Below are 13230 nucleotides of genomic sequence, written 5' to 3'. Positions count from 1 at the left end.
TGTGTGTGTGTGTGTGTGTGTGTGTGTGTGTGTGTGTGTGTGTGTGTGTGTGTGTGTGTGTTTCAGTGTGTTGTTCTCTCTGATTGGGGAAATGAAACACAGCGCTAAGCCATTACACAGTTTTAGATGTGACATTGAACACCGTCCTTCACTTCAGTTTCAAGCTCACATGCGCGCTCGAACACTCACGTTCGTGTTAAATCATTCATATTCTGTAATTCCTGTTCCTTGTGGTTAAACATGGAACAATGTTATCTTTGTAAGGGAATTCTGGAGAGGAAGACTAGAATAGGCACATAATTTAGTAAGCTCTTTTGTTAAAGTTGATCTATTGTTTGGCGAAATGTCAGTTCAAGTCAGTTCAGTTCTCGTTTTAAATCATGTCTGATTTATGCTCCATATACTAGGGGTGTATTTCACCTCGTATCAAGCATGATTTGTCACTGTAAAAGGGTGGTTGACATGAAATACTTTTGAGCGTTTACATGTCTTGCAGTGTGACATGCTGTACTCCATCTAAAACATCATGCATTTTGATTTGCATGCAGCTTTTATGAGCTTACTACATATAATATTTGTACTTTACAAAAAAATGCATGAGTGTTGTGCTACCAACGGCAAAGGTCATGGGTTTGATTCCTTCAGAATTGATATACTACTTTAATGTGTATCTGCATGTATATACTGTACAGTATTGACTACCGTTAAAAATGTTGGTGTTAAGTCAGATTTAAAAAAGAAATAAAATTAATACTTTTAAACACATTTATAATGAGACAAAATATTTCTATTTCAGTTTTTTTAACAGTTTCCATAAAATATTAGGCAGCACAACTGTTTTCAACATTGATAATAATAAGACATGTTTCTTGGGCTCCAAATCTGCATATTAGAATCATTTATGAAGGATCATTCATGTGACACTGAAGAGCTGAAAGTTCAGTTTTGCCAGCAAAGTAATAAATTACATTTGAATATATATTGTAATAACATCTCACATTATTGCTGTTTTTACTGTATTTTCAATCAAATAAATGCAGCCTTGGTGAGCATAAGATACTACTTTCTAAAACAATCTCACCATCCCTAAACTTTTGAACAGTAGTATAATAGTAATAGTAATGATCCAAGTAAGCCGTTAAGTTTTTTTCCAATAAGAGCCACAGACTCTCTCATCTCACAATATTAGACAGTCTCTGCTATAAGAGCACCATGACCCTAATTACAGTAGCATTTGTACTAACGGAAAACTGGTCCAGAAAAAGGAAGTTCATGAAGAGGATGAAATAACTGTGTGATGTTTCTGTTTAACTCTCAGAGGCAGACAGAAGGATGGATGGATGGATGAGGGGATGAGATCGGGTGGGTAATGTACATTTCAGGCCTGCATTGGTGACATGCTTACCAGGATGAGTACAGATACTGTTGTTTATTTATAGAAACTGAAAAATGTCATGATAAATAATGAGAGTGGCATTCAAGAACCAATCAGAAAAAAGAAGGAACTGAAACCTGAACTTTAAATAAGGCAGAACGTCCCATAAAATTACAACCTAGTCTCTTTTTTGCCCACTTCCAAACTATTCTCTGCCTCACTCCTGTCATGGATACCTGCACTGTGGAATTATGCATTCATATACAATCCTAACCATTCCATTATTCATAATGTTTCCCTTCCCCTCTTTTTCTATCCTCCCTGCTTACATTCCTCTCATAGTTTCTATATTGTGGCTGCTGTGTTTTCAGTAGAAACTAGTATGACCACATCATCTTTCTGCTTCCTGCATTGTTCTGTTTAATGAAGATAGGCAGTATATATTTGAATTGGAAGGTGTCACAGATCTGCTGTGGTTTGCAGTAATTCACCCATTGTGAGTCTGAATAAGCAGTGAGACTCTAAACGTGCTGAAATGAAATGCCAAAGCAGAAAGAGAAGGAAAGATACAGGAATGAAGAGTGAAGGAATGAAAATGGGAGAAATAAAGTACAGTATGTCAGTTTTATTAGTCAATTTTTATTATCAGCCCAAAGGCAACATACGTTTTACGTCCAAAGCAACTTAAAGTGTATTCAGTGAATTGTATCAGTTCATACATTCCTAGAACTGAATCCACGACCTTGGCGTTGTTAGCAGCACGCTATCTCACTTTTATCACTTTTTTCTATCCCTTAGACATTTTGATGAAGAATGTCTGTGAATGTTTAAAAGGGATGAATGTTTAAAAGGGATGAATGTTTGAATGAACAGAATGGCTTTTTATGAATGCTGTCTGACAACAAACCTTGTACAGTTTGTTTTCTTTTCAGTGAAAGTTTTCATATCCGTTGAAAAAGAAAAATTCCAGACTGTGGCCTTCTAATTGTACCAAGACTGATCTGAACATTATTTTTGTAAATTAATTCTACAGAAATACAACAGAAACCTCCACATTTTTATATTTTTTTTTTTGCAAGAAAATGTTCCACAGTTTAGTTAGAATCTCATTATTTTCTTAAGAAGAATGTGTTTGCTGTCTGACATCTCTCGACACAGAAGTGAAATTAAATATCTGCTGTGGTCTCTGCCTGCTTAAAATAATTTTAATTTGATAGCACTTCTACGCTTTAATGTGTTTCCTTTGTTCTTTTCTTCACCGAAAATATGAGAATCCAGTAATGACTCCTCAGCTCTTAACGCTGGTTTGCACTTTGTGCTATTTAAGATATACACTGATTTAGTTGTCATTGAGACTCCACTGGCTGTCAACTTTTCAACTTAAACCAGCTTAAACTGGTTTTAGCTGGTCTCCCAGGCTGGTCAGACTTGTCTGGATTACCAATTTTAGAGAGGTTTTGCAGGCACCAACTCCAGTTTAACCAGACTGGTAGACCATGCAGTTTAAAGCTCCAAAGACCAACAAACCACATGAGATGAGTTTGTGATGTTTCTTATGGTCCTATTCTTTAGGTGGGAGAATGGAGGGATGGACAGTGGAGCTCCTGAGGGGTCCTGCAGTCTTTGCCTTGACTTTGAGAAAATCAATTATGACAATTTGTCGCTCTGTGAAAAGATCGTTAACTTAACGAGCAGTGGGAAATTGGCGGGAAAATGTCTGATTAGGACATCTCACTGTGTGATGGTCCTGCTCTCTGATTAGATTACCGCACTAATAGGCTAACAAGAGCATTAACTGCAGTCGACATGATGAATTTGATCGACTGGTTGGGGTAATTGGAGCAGCCAATAAAAAATATGAGGGGGGAAATTAACAGAAATAGTCGCTGTTGTACCGCGTGCTGTACAGTGTGTGCTTGTGTTAATTACTGCAGTGAACACAAAAACACCCTGTATGTCTGTCTGTCTGTCTGTCTGTCTGTCTGTCTGTATCTAACTGTGTTCTCAAACTATCTATCTGTATAACTGTTTATCAAACTAAATATCTGTCTATCAAACTGTCCACCTGTCTGTCTGTTTGTCGATACCTGTCAACTGTCTGTCTAACAATCTTTCTGTCAGATTTTTTGTTTGTTTAAAGTGCTCTTATTATAATATTTGAAAGGCTCCTAATTTTGTCTCCTACAACAGGTTTACATGCATCAAAAGTAAAAAAAAAAAAAAAACACTTTAATTTTCTCAGAATTTACATCGCACATCACCACATTTTTCAATGATTCTCAAACGACTCGTCGGATGAACCAGTCTCTCTAAATCCCTCCTTTCCGAGAGCCTGCTCTGCTCAGATGGCCCAGTCTGTTGTGATTGGTCTACCGCGTACAGCACCTGTCAGAAGCTGCACGCCCATTACCATGACTGAACGTCAGCTCTGTCCGGAGGCTTCCTACATCTCAGCGATTGACAGTAACGATGGCGTTGATTTTACCATATTAATCGAGCGCAAGTCCGATGATGAAACATTGGAAGAAATGAAAGCTTTAGCCTAAGTTCTGCCAGGAAGACTCAATTACTCCGTCACTTATTACCTTCATTACTATCCAATCACGTTTTTATACTTTTCGTATAAAAGATCGGTACTTACACATGTTTGAGTTCGCAGATGCCGATGCGACAACAACCTCCACCCTCCCCACCACCACCAGGATGGCCCAGTCCTTACCTCCCAGGGGGGTCGGCTGCGCCCCTGCCTTCGTCTTCAGGCAGGAGATGCAGATCCGCTACCCTCGGATTACGAACTATGGACGGGGCCTACGCCAAAGAACTTTATAATAATGCTTGCTGAGTTGTCAATAAATGTATGCTTCGTTACATCATTTTATCTCCCGAGTCTTTCTGGTAGAACTGTATTAACTGTATCAATAATGGTGCATATGTTTGCCTAGCACTAACGTGAATGACTGATGTAACAAACATTTGCTCCATCCTTTATCTTTACTCAAAGAACGACAGACAATCTGCATTAACAGGTAGCTGCTTAGCAGTAGTATTTCAGTAAGATAGTAATGACGTGAGTTAGCCGGTTAGCCGGAAACTTACACAATGTAAAACACAAAACTAAGTATTTTGAACACCTGGTAGAAAATATATAGCCTACATCAATAATTATTCATACTTACAGGTTTTGATTCTGAGGAGCAAGCTGGTCCAAATAAACTGGGTACTGATCCATATTTCTAGAGCAAGCGTTTTGCGAATCCCAAGTTGAACGCCGAGATTTGTGAAGCCGTTGTCAGTAAAATGACGTGTTGTGGGCTGGTCAAGTTGTTCGCAGGCAGACACGTAGGCTACATGTACAACATAGACGGGCATTATGCAAATGTAGCCTATCTTTTAGTGATGTAGATCCGTAAAGCAGTAGGATTCTTCTAGTCGGTTCAGAGTCGATTCTTTCTTTTGGGAGACAATAACTTTATTTAACGTGCACTTTCGACTTTACAACTTTGCAGAACATTTACATTCACAAGCAACTATATTACACACTGCATGAAAGGGAATATTCGGAAAAAAAACATAGGGGCACTTTATACTTGTCAAAATCATTAAAGATTGTGTATTTCCAAGTTTAAATGATATTTTCAATCCCATATTTTCAATGTGGACTCTGTGAAGCACACTATTTTGTTAGTGTTAGTGTACGGGTAAGTGTGGGTGTCTTAGGGTACAGTAAGTGTATAGTGTGCTAGTGCGTGTGAATTAAGATGATGCTGTTTGGCCGATGCAGGGTTCAGCAGTAAAACATGGCAGTGGCAGCGTGCTGGACAGACAGAGACAGATCACAGTCTACACCCTCTCCATTATTCATGTTGCTCTGACACCCCGCTCCCTCCACCCCCTCTCTCTCTCTCTCTCTCCCTCCCTCCCTCCCTCCCTCCACAACACGGCCATGTTGACAGGCAGCACAGGGGTGTTGGACCGTTTATTAATACAGGTGAACAGCCTTACTGTGAGAAAGAGATGGAGAGATAGAGGGAGAAGGACGAAGAGAATGACAGAGAGAGAAAGAGAGGAATATGAGCGGTATGAATTATGGAGAGCTTGTTGTTTTGTTACACCTCCTCAAAACCCATCCAAACTCAGGTCACAGATCTCATATAAATTCACAGAAGCCGGTCGGCTGTAAGCTGAGCTTTCAGTATGCTGACAACATGTACTGTACCTCACTTGCCATTTATACAGAAATTCCCATATGTGTGCTTAAAGTGTCCATTTAATTATATGTGACATCTTGTTACTGTCACCATTATGATCAGTTATATTCAATTCATAGACTTATAGTTTGTTTTCATTCCTCACATGTGTTTCCTTGTCTGTGTTTCCCGCCACTGATCAGTCACCATGGACACTAATCACAGTCATCACAGCTGCTAATCGTTTAGTTAATCGCCACTGTGTATTTAAGTTCCTGCCTGTGTTCTGTCTAGTGTCCGGTATTGTTTGTGCGTTGCACGCTGTCTTGCCTGCTGGCTATGTTTCTGAGTTATTTATTAAACAACCTTGTTACCTTTCAATCATCTCTGTCTTCCTTGGATCTAATCGTGACAGTTACACGTTACATCTTGTTACAAAGAACATTACCACATTTGTTCAGCTTTACTCAGATGATCCATGAACAACCCTGAACTCTGAAGCCTAGAACACAGTTACCAAATTACATTTTGATTTACTTCTGCAATGATGAGTTTGAGGCCATAATGTTAAGGTCTTAAAAGACCTTTAAATCACGGCTAATTGTGTAGTACAGTGAAGGGGTCATTACATTCAACTATACTTAGTGTCCAGGGAGATGGCCAATGCGAATGGTCAGTCCAGTCTGTTGTAGTTTTATGTTTCTTGCAGCTGTATTTTATATTAATATGGCAGTCGCTACGAGGGACAGTTGCTCAGTTGTGGGAGGATTGGATATTTTAGTTGGTTGACTAACTTCACATTCACCAGCAAAATGAAAGCCTTACCTCTCAAACTGAGCCAGTGTGAGCGACTGCTGCCCATGCAGTGTTTAGCATCTGCTTTGACGTGAGAATGTGGAACAGGAAGGCAACTCATGTCCTTGCTGTCTAAATGGATCTTCAAATGTGTCAGCCAGGCACAGGTGAGCTCATTTACAGGGAAATGAGGTGAGTTTGTGACTTCAACAGCTGTTTATTGTGGAAATCGCTCTCTAAGATTATTTTTTCTTTTTCATCAGTGAGGGGATGAGGAGATTAAAGCTGCTGTGTGCAGTTTTTTTCAGTGTTACAGTAAAATGCTTTCTCATATTACAGTTTAATGTGCTGAGACAACTATAAGTAAGATCGATTTAGCCAAAAAGTATGAATTTACTTCATTTCAAAATTAAGGGTCAGTTGATAAATAAGAGCATCCAAAGAAAAATCATTTAAAAAATATAGTTTAAAATGCTTGTGTTAAGTTCTTTGTATTTTATAAGCATTCGAGTTTCATGTTTCTTTTTTTTTAAATACTTAAATTGAACGACTCTGAAAAGGTCATGTGTTGTAATCATTTAGTAAAAGATAATATATTTCCCTTACACCTTGAATAACACACACACACACACACACACATAAAGTAAACATTTTTTCAACATTTCCAAAAAAAATAATTTCAGTGTAAAAATGTTTTTACAAACATTATGAATTATTAATTCCTAAATAATACTTATAAATATGTTTTTGGGGATTGACATTTTACAGCTTGCCATGTCATTAAAAGGTCAAATTAGCTGATATTTTAAGATAATTCTTGACCTTGACAGTCACAAGGGTCTTCAGGGGCCATTTCAATGATATCACTTCCTGTTTTATCTTTTCCCCCTGCGTGTTACTGCACAACATGAATTTGATTTGGCAGACAAAAGCTTTCTATATAACAAAGGTTTTCTTTTCAAGAATACTTTTAATATTCAGACAGTTGCACCTCTTTGAGCTTTGGCCCTCAAAAATAGTTCACATAAATTCTGTCATAATTGACTCACCCTTATGTCATTCCAAACCTGTACTTTCGTCCATCTTCGGAACACAAAAGATTTTTCTGATCCATATGAGTTGTGCAGTAAATTTTCTGAAGAGTCACGTTTTTGAGACTGTCTTTGGTTCATTGCCGTTTTAAGGAGAAAATACTCAGCAATGGTGTTGACATGAATTTGCACATGGTTTGTCTTAAAGCATATTAAAAACACCACATAGACATATAAACAACATTAAAAACTTTATTTTCACCACAGGGGGTCTTTAACCAGAAATATTTCACTCTAAAGGTTCAATAAGACTCTGTAGCACATTGAAGTGCGCCTGGGGTTGTGACCATTGCAATGTTTGAATGACTGTTCCTCATTAAGGTATACATCTTTTATGAATCTGGCATGTTCTGAAATAGGGCCATTCAGCTAATTTGTGTCCGGAGAAAACACAGTAGATGAATTCTCAGTCCAGACTGATGTTAACTCTGGCGTTTACCTCAGGTGTACTACTTAAATGTGGGAACATTTCAATACAGTATTTCATCTTAAAGGGACAGTTCACCCAAAAATGAAAATTCTTTTATGATTTACTCACCCTCATGTTGTTTCAAACCCGTAAGCCATCTTCAGAACACAAATGAAGATCTTTTGAATGAAATCTGAGAGATTTTAGTTTTTTTTATTGACACAGCTACCACTTTGATGCTTCAAAAAGGCATAATCCATATTAATTGAGCAATTTAGTCCAAATTTCTAGAGACACGATCGCTTTATATGATGAACAGTCTTTTATTCACATATAAACATTGATCAGCGAACATAAATAGAAGCTCAACCGAACCTGCTTGATGAGTGAGAACAAACCCTTATTGGTTCTTGCAGAAGCTCAAATGTGCTGCGGAACACACAAGAATGAACCTCATTGTTCTCGCACGTCAAGCAACTTGATTCTCTATTTACCATTTTAGATGTGTGCATTGATGATTGTTTAGGCCTATATGTGAGTAAAAGCCTAAATTCAATCTGCTTATCATATAAAGCGATCGGGTCTCTTCAGAAAATCTGGACTGTAAGCCCGTCTCAATCGGCCCAATGGAGGTTTCCGATAGAACGGGTGAAGGTCTCTGCGCATTACTGTCTTTCCGCGTGGCAGAGTAATTTAATTCCATTTAAGCTTTTATCTGACTACATTTTATATCTGACTCCATGTTATCACGACCTCAAATTTAAGTTAGATTGCCAATTGGTTATTGGTCAATTATATAATAGCAATGCATTTGATTGTTCTATTTAACTCTTTACTTATGTTTAACCCATTCATATTAGGAAGCTATGTCGCTCAGAGGTCCTCACGCCTTGTTTAACTTGGGTCTCACGATCACAAGCTCGCCAGCTTCGGTCACCAAACAGACGTAATTGCTATATACCTGAGATCGGTCGCATTCACGCTTACACAATCAAAGATACTTTGGTATGGGAATTGCATACACTTGAATTTAAAATGGAATTTACACGGAAATTCACTTCTTGTTTTTGCAAAACCAAGTACACTTGAATTAGTGCCAAATATTAGTCGTCACTAATCTGATGCAAAACTTGCGGTAACATATGAATCCATTTAATCTACATGGGAAAACAATTTCAGAGTCAGTCGTAATAAAATCAAATGTAACAATTTATTATGTCAGGTAGATGTATCATGCCAATTTCATAATCAGTTCAAAGATAATAAATACAAAACATCAAATGCTCTGGAATAAAGAGAGAAGATGTGAACCTGACATTATAAAATACATGGGCTACACGGGCTAATTTGAGTCACAAATCGCCACAAGCCTTCTTCAGCATCTCCCTAAATACTCAGACCAAGGCAGAAACCTCTTTTCAAATGTAAACATGAGTTCACAGTGGGAATTTAATCACCGTCCCAGACTTACTGGGGACAGAGGTTGATTTACATGGGGGCACACCCACAGCAGTTAAGATATCTCTAAACTCTCCACACCTTATTACCTTTTTAGTTTACTTCTGTGGGAATGAGACCTTTGTACCAGTCGCACTGAGACATTTCAAATGATACTAAACATGTATGATACTGTATGATAATTGTTCATATTAATCCATATAGATTTTTGGGTGAATTCAGGAAGGGATGGGTGAAGGGAATGATGTGTAAATTGGGAGGTGATCAACTCAAGTGTGATCGTGTCTCGATTGGGAATGGTAATATAGTAAGAGAGTTCAAATGTTAATTTCTTTTGTTTTCTCAGAGAGTAGCCCTCTCTTCCAGTTCTTCCAGTTTCTCCAGTCTTACAGGACTAAACTGCTTAATTCATATGGATTAGTTTCATGATCTCTTTATGAAGTGTCAGTTGTGTAGCTGTCTATGGAGGGATAGAAAGCTCTCAGATTTCATCAAAAAGATCTTCATTTGTGTTCAGAAGATGAAAGAAAGTCTTACAGGTTTGGAACGACATGAGGTGAAGTAAATTATGACAGACTTTAAATTTTTGGGTGAACAAACACTTTAATTTATATATGTAGTAAATATAACAACAATAAAACAATAATTTAACACTGATGATCTACGTCAGCTGATCATTATCGCAAAATAAACCACTTTAGCTCTTATTCAAGACCCATCTGCTTCAATTTTAAATCCCAAATACCCCCTCGTAGCTTTTAGGCATGATTATGTTTCAAATCGTAGCTTGCGGTTGCATCATTGCTCTGTTGCGGGTAGATAATTCTGCTGTGTTAATTACTCTGCTGTTAGACTATGATCCCCCAGGCAAGAACTTTCATTCTTGACCAGTTGTCATAGTGGAAATCTACTCTTCTCTCTCTCTTCCCTCTCTCTCTCAAGATTCAAATCCTGAGGCTGTAGTCGAGACTTTAATGTTTGTTTGGATGCCAGTCAAAAGATCAAAGACTGTTGTTGATTTTTATAACTGTTAATGTGTTTGCCCCTGACGCTCTGTGCTGTTCATTTACACGGTTGACTGGAGGGAATGTGGTAGAAACCATTGGGCAAAAATAATTAGAATGATCTTTACATATAATGTGAGGCATGACCCAGACATGTTCAGAGGTCTGAGCTGTTGTTTGTTTTAAAACTGGATCGTCTGTGAATTGTTAGCAGTAGATGTCACAGGCATGTGAACAGTGCCAAGAGAGCAGTAATGTGAGCATGAGAGATCTCAAAGTAACCCAGAGTTCAATTTTGTTTGCGAACACTGTTTACTCACTCTCAAGGCCGCATTATGCTTTTTCCACTGTGTCCTACCTCACTGTCTCTGTTAGTGTAAAAGAATGGTGGATAGAGATGCAGGTGGAGTCTAGCTTTTTATGTTTCACTTTCCTAAATCTGTATTGTATAAAGGTGACTTGAGTTGACAATTTTTGTATTATATTACTGTAAAGCACCTTGTTCAACCTATGTTGTATTTATGCTATACAAAAAAAGTGACATTGATATTTTCTATTGACATTAAAAATGCTTAATTATTAAAATATATAAAAATATAATTATAATTTGTCCTTCAAATTATTTTAATGTCCTTTTGACATAAGCAAAATCCAGTGGACACAAAATCATTTACAATTTACATTTTTTTTTTTGAATCATTTTAAATTTTTTAATGTTGTTTATGTTTGGAGTTAGTATGAGCAAAAACTATAAAATAGAATAGTAAAAAACAAATAAAATAAACCGACAGGAATACAATGATATATCCTACTGATCAATTTGGTAATGTTAGCACATGAAAAAAAATGCATTGCATTTTCTCATTTTTGTGTAAGGGTCTTATTCAGAACGTCTTTTTAAAATAAAAATACCAGAAATAAGACATGAGCCAAACTGACTTTTGCAGTTACGTCATTTACAGTTCTTCATGGTAGTGGCCGGTTCTTTCGGTACAATTTGCCTGTTTCGATTCTCTGATTGGTGGAGATTTCTTTACAGAATCATGTGTATATTTTCATCTGGAATTCCGCTGTTGGTCTCGATTATTTAAAAAATAAGTTGAAATAATGTGGGCTGATGGCATAAGCATATACCTACCATCAATCAACAACCTCATAGCTCAAAGTATTCAGTCTTTAGCGGTTTATAAGTTATCGTTAAAAATGTATTCCACTAAGGAGTAAATGAATGGGATTTTTACTTTCTGAACCTGTCTGCTGCACTCTATACTCCGTAAGTGTTCCCTGCATTACTACTTAGCGCAAAACATTCAGCACAACCGTTTTACAGTGCGATTGACTTGATTGTTTTAAGTGATTCAAAAACATTCCTAGTACAGTGTGACAAAGAAAGTCGGATTCCCATGGTAATGACTCTTATGTGTAGTATTTTTTAGTGAATCACAACTGTAGCCTGCTGCATGAGCGAAAGATTCTATTGAACGGCTTCTTTTTAGTAACTCAACAACAGCATACAGCGACCAGTGAAGTCTGATTCCAGAGTGAATGACACTGTCTTATGAGCCAGTTACTTTTAGAAATTCAAAAAACACTGTGCATCCCGTAAGTCAGATTCCTTAATGACTCGTTAACCGGTTCTTTTAGTCAATTATAAATATATTGCACAAACAATGTTTTTTTTATTTATTTTTTTATTCTTTTGAGTCAGTTTTGTGTATAAAGGTAAAATAATGAATATGTTATCAATTATTGATTTAAATAAAAAAACAAATCAGATCCCTTAAGATTAGGAAAAGTTATGAAATAAATAACAACATGATTTTTCAATATTTAGTATATTTTTCAAGTTATTAAAATGGCCTTGGGCTTTCTCAGATCCCAACCGAAAATGAGGATTAAAGAGACAGAAAGAAAGAAATCTAGCTTAAAAATGATGAAAATGCTTTTCTCTCTTCTCTCTCTAGTCCAACTGGGTCTTTGGGACACTAAATATATCCAGACCGCTTTCAGAACCATCGCCATGAAACGACTGCTGATGTCATCGTCCCTGGCTACAGATGATTCAGTGAAGACTTTAAAAAACAAATTTAATTTATGGAAACATCAGAAGGTTCTGCTCATCAATTTTTCTAAATTTAACCATCACATACTCTTGCCCAGAATGAAGCTGATGGATGAAAACCACCTAAGTGTGTCTTCTAGCGGATCTTTTCCCCGAAGGGAATCAGTTGAGCTGAGAGCTCTGAATATGTCTGTCAGGAGAAATCAATGGGCTTACAAACTTACCCAGCAATGCATAACAAACAGTACCAACACTACAGCCAACCTCATCTAAACTATTTATACACTTTAACTGCATTTTTAAAATGTTGGCATTCAACAGAAATACATTACAAACGTTCTATTATCTATCATGCTACTGACAGTTTGAATCCTTTTGTAATTTAAGTAAAACAAATGATCTCTTTCTCTTTCAGGCATAGCTTGTAGATTTGTATAGTATCTGAGGTTGGTGCTTTTATTTTAAGCAGACAAAATTTGCCTTGACTGATACAGAATCCTAGAACTGAAAGCCTTATTAAAAATACACATAGTCAGAGTGCACTGTGTTTTGTTTCTAACAGACTGAGGTGAGGAAGGTTTACTCTCACTTTGTCCACACAACAGGCCTTTAAAACGGAGACAAAAACACCCTGACTCACGCTCTCGGCTGTCAATGCTCTCAAAAAAACAAAACAACAACAAAAAAAAACCCTCTGAAACCCTGGCAGCCACCAATCTGTCTCCTCCCACAAGCACTCACTGTTTCAACAACCTGACATTTACAATTAAGAATTTTGATTGCTGTTGTCTCGTTATTGAGGGCTTCGCACAGATTGGAGAGCTAATACAATTCTCGTTAACTTGAAGG

The 13230-nt window shown here is 37.2% G+C and overlaps 1 protein-coding gene across 1 annotated transcript in view; it reads left to right on the top strand.

Annotated features, from left to right (window-relative positions):
• LOC307173135 (uncharacterized protein) overlaps positions 1-4247 on the top strand; it is a 24690-nt gene extending 20443 nt beyond the window's left edge. Inside the window, exons 16-17 of the mRNA XM_079895988.1 lie at positions 1319-1362; positions 3618-4247. The gene's annotated coding sequence lies outside the window, so the exon portion shown is untranslated. The remainder of the gene's footprint in view (positions 1-1318; positions 1363-3617) is intronic.
• Positions 4248-13230: the final 8983 nt, after the last annotated feature.

Source organism: Squalius cephalus, assembly GCF_949319135.1.
Source record: "Squalius cephalus genome assembly, chromosome: 16".
Lineage (NCBI taxonomy): Eukaryota > Metazoa > Chordata > Actinopteri > Cypriniformes > Leuciscidae > Squalius > Squalius cephalus.
This window is presented reverse-complemented; position numbering and strand designations above follow the sequence as displayed.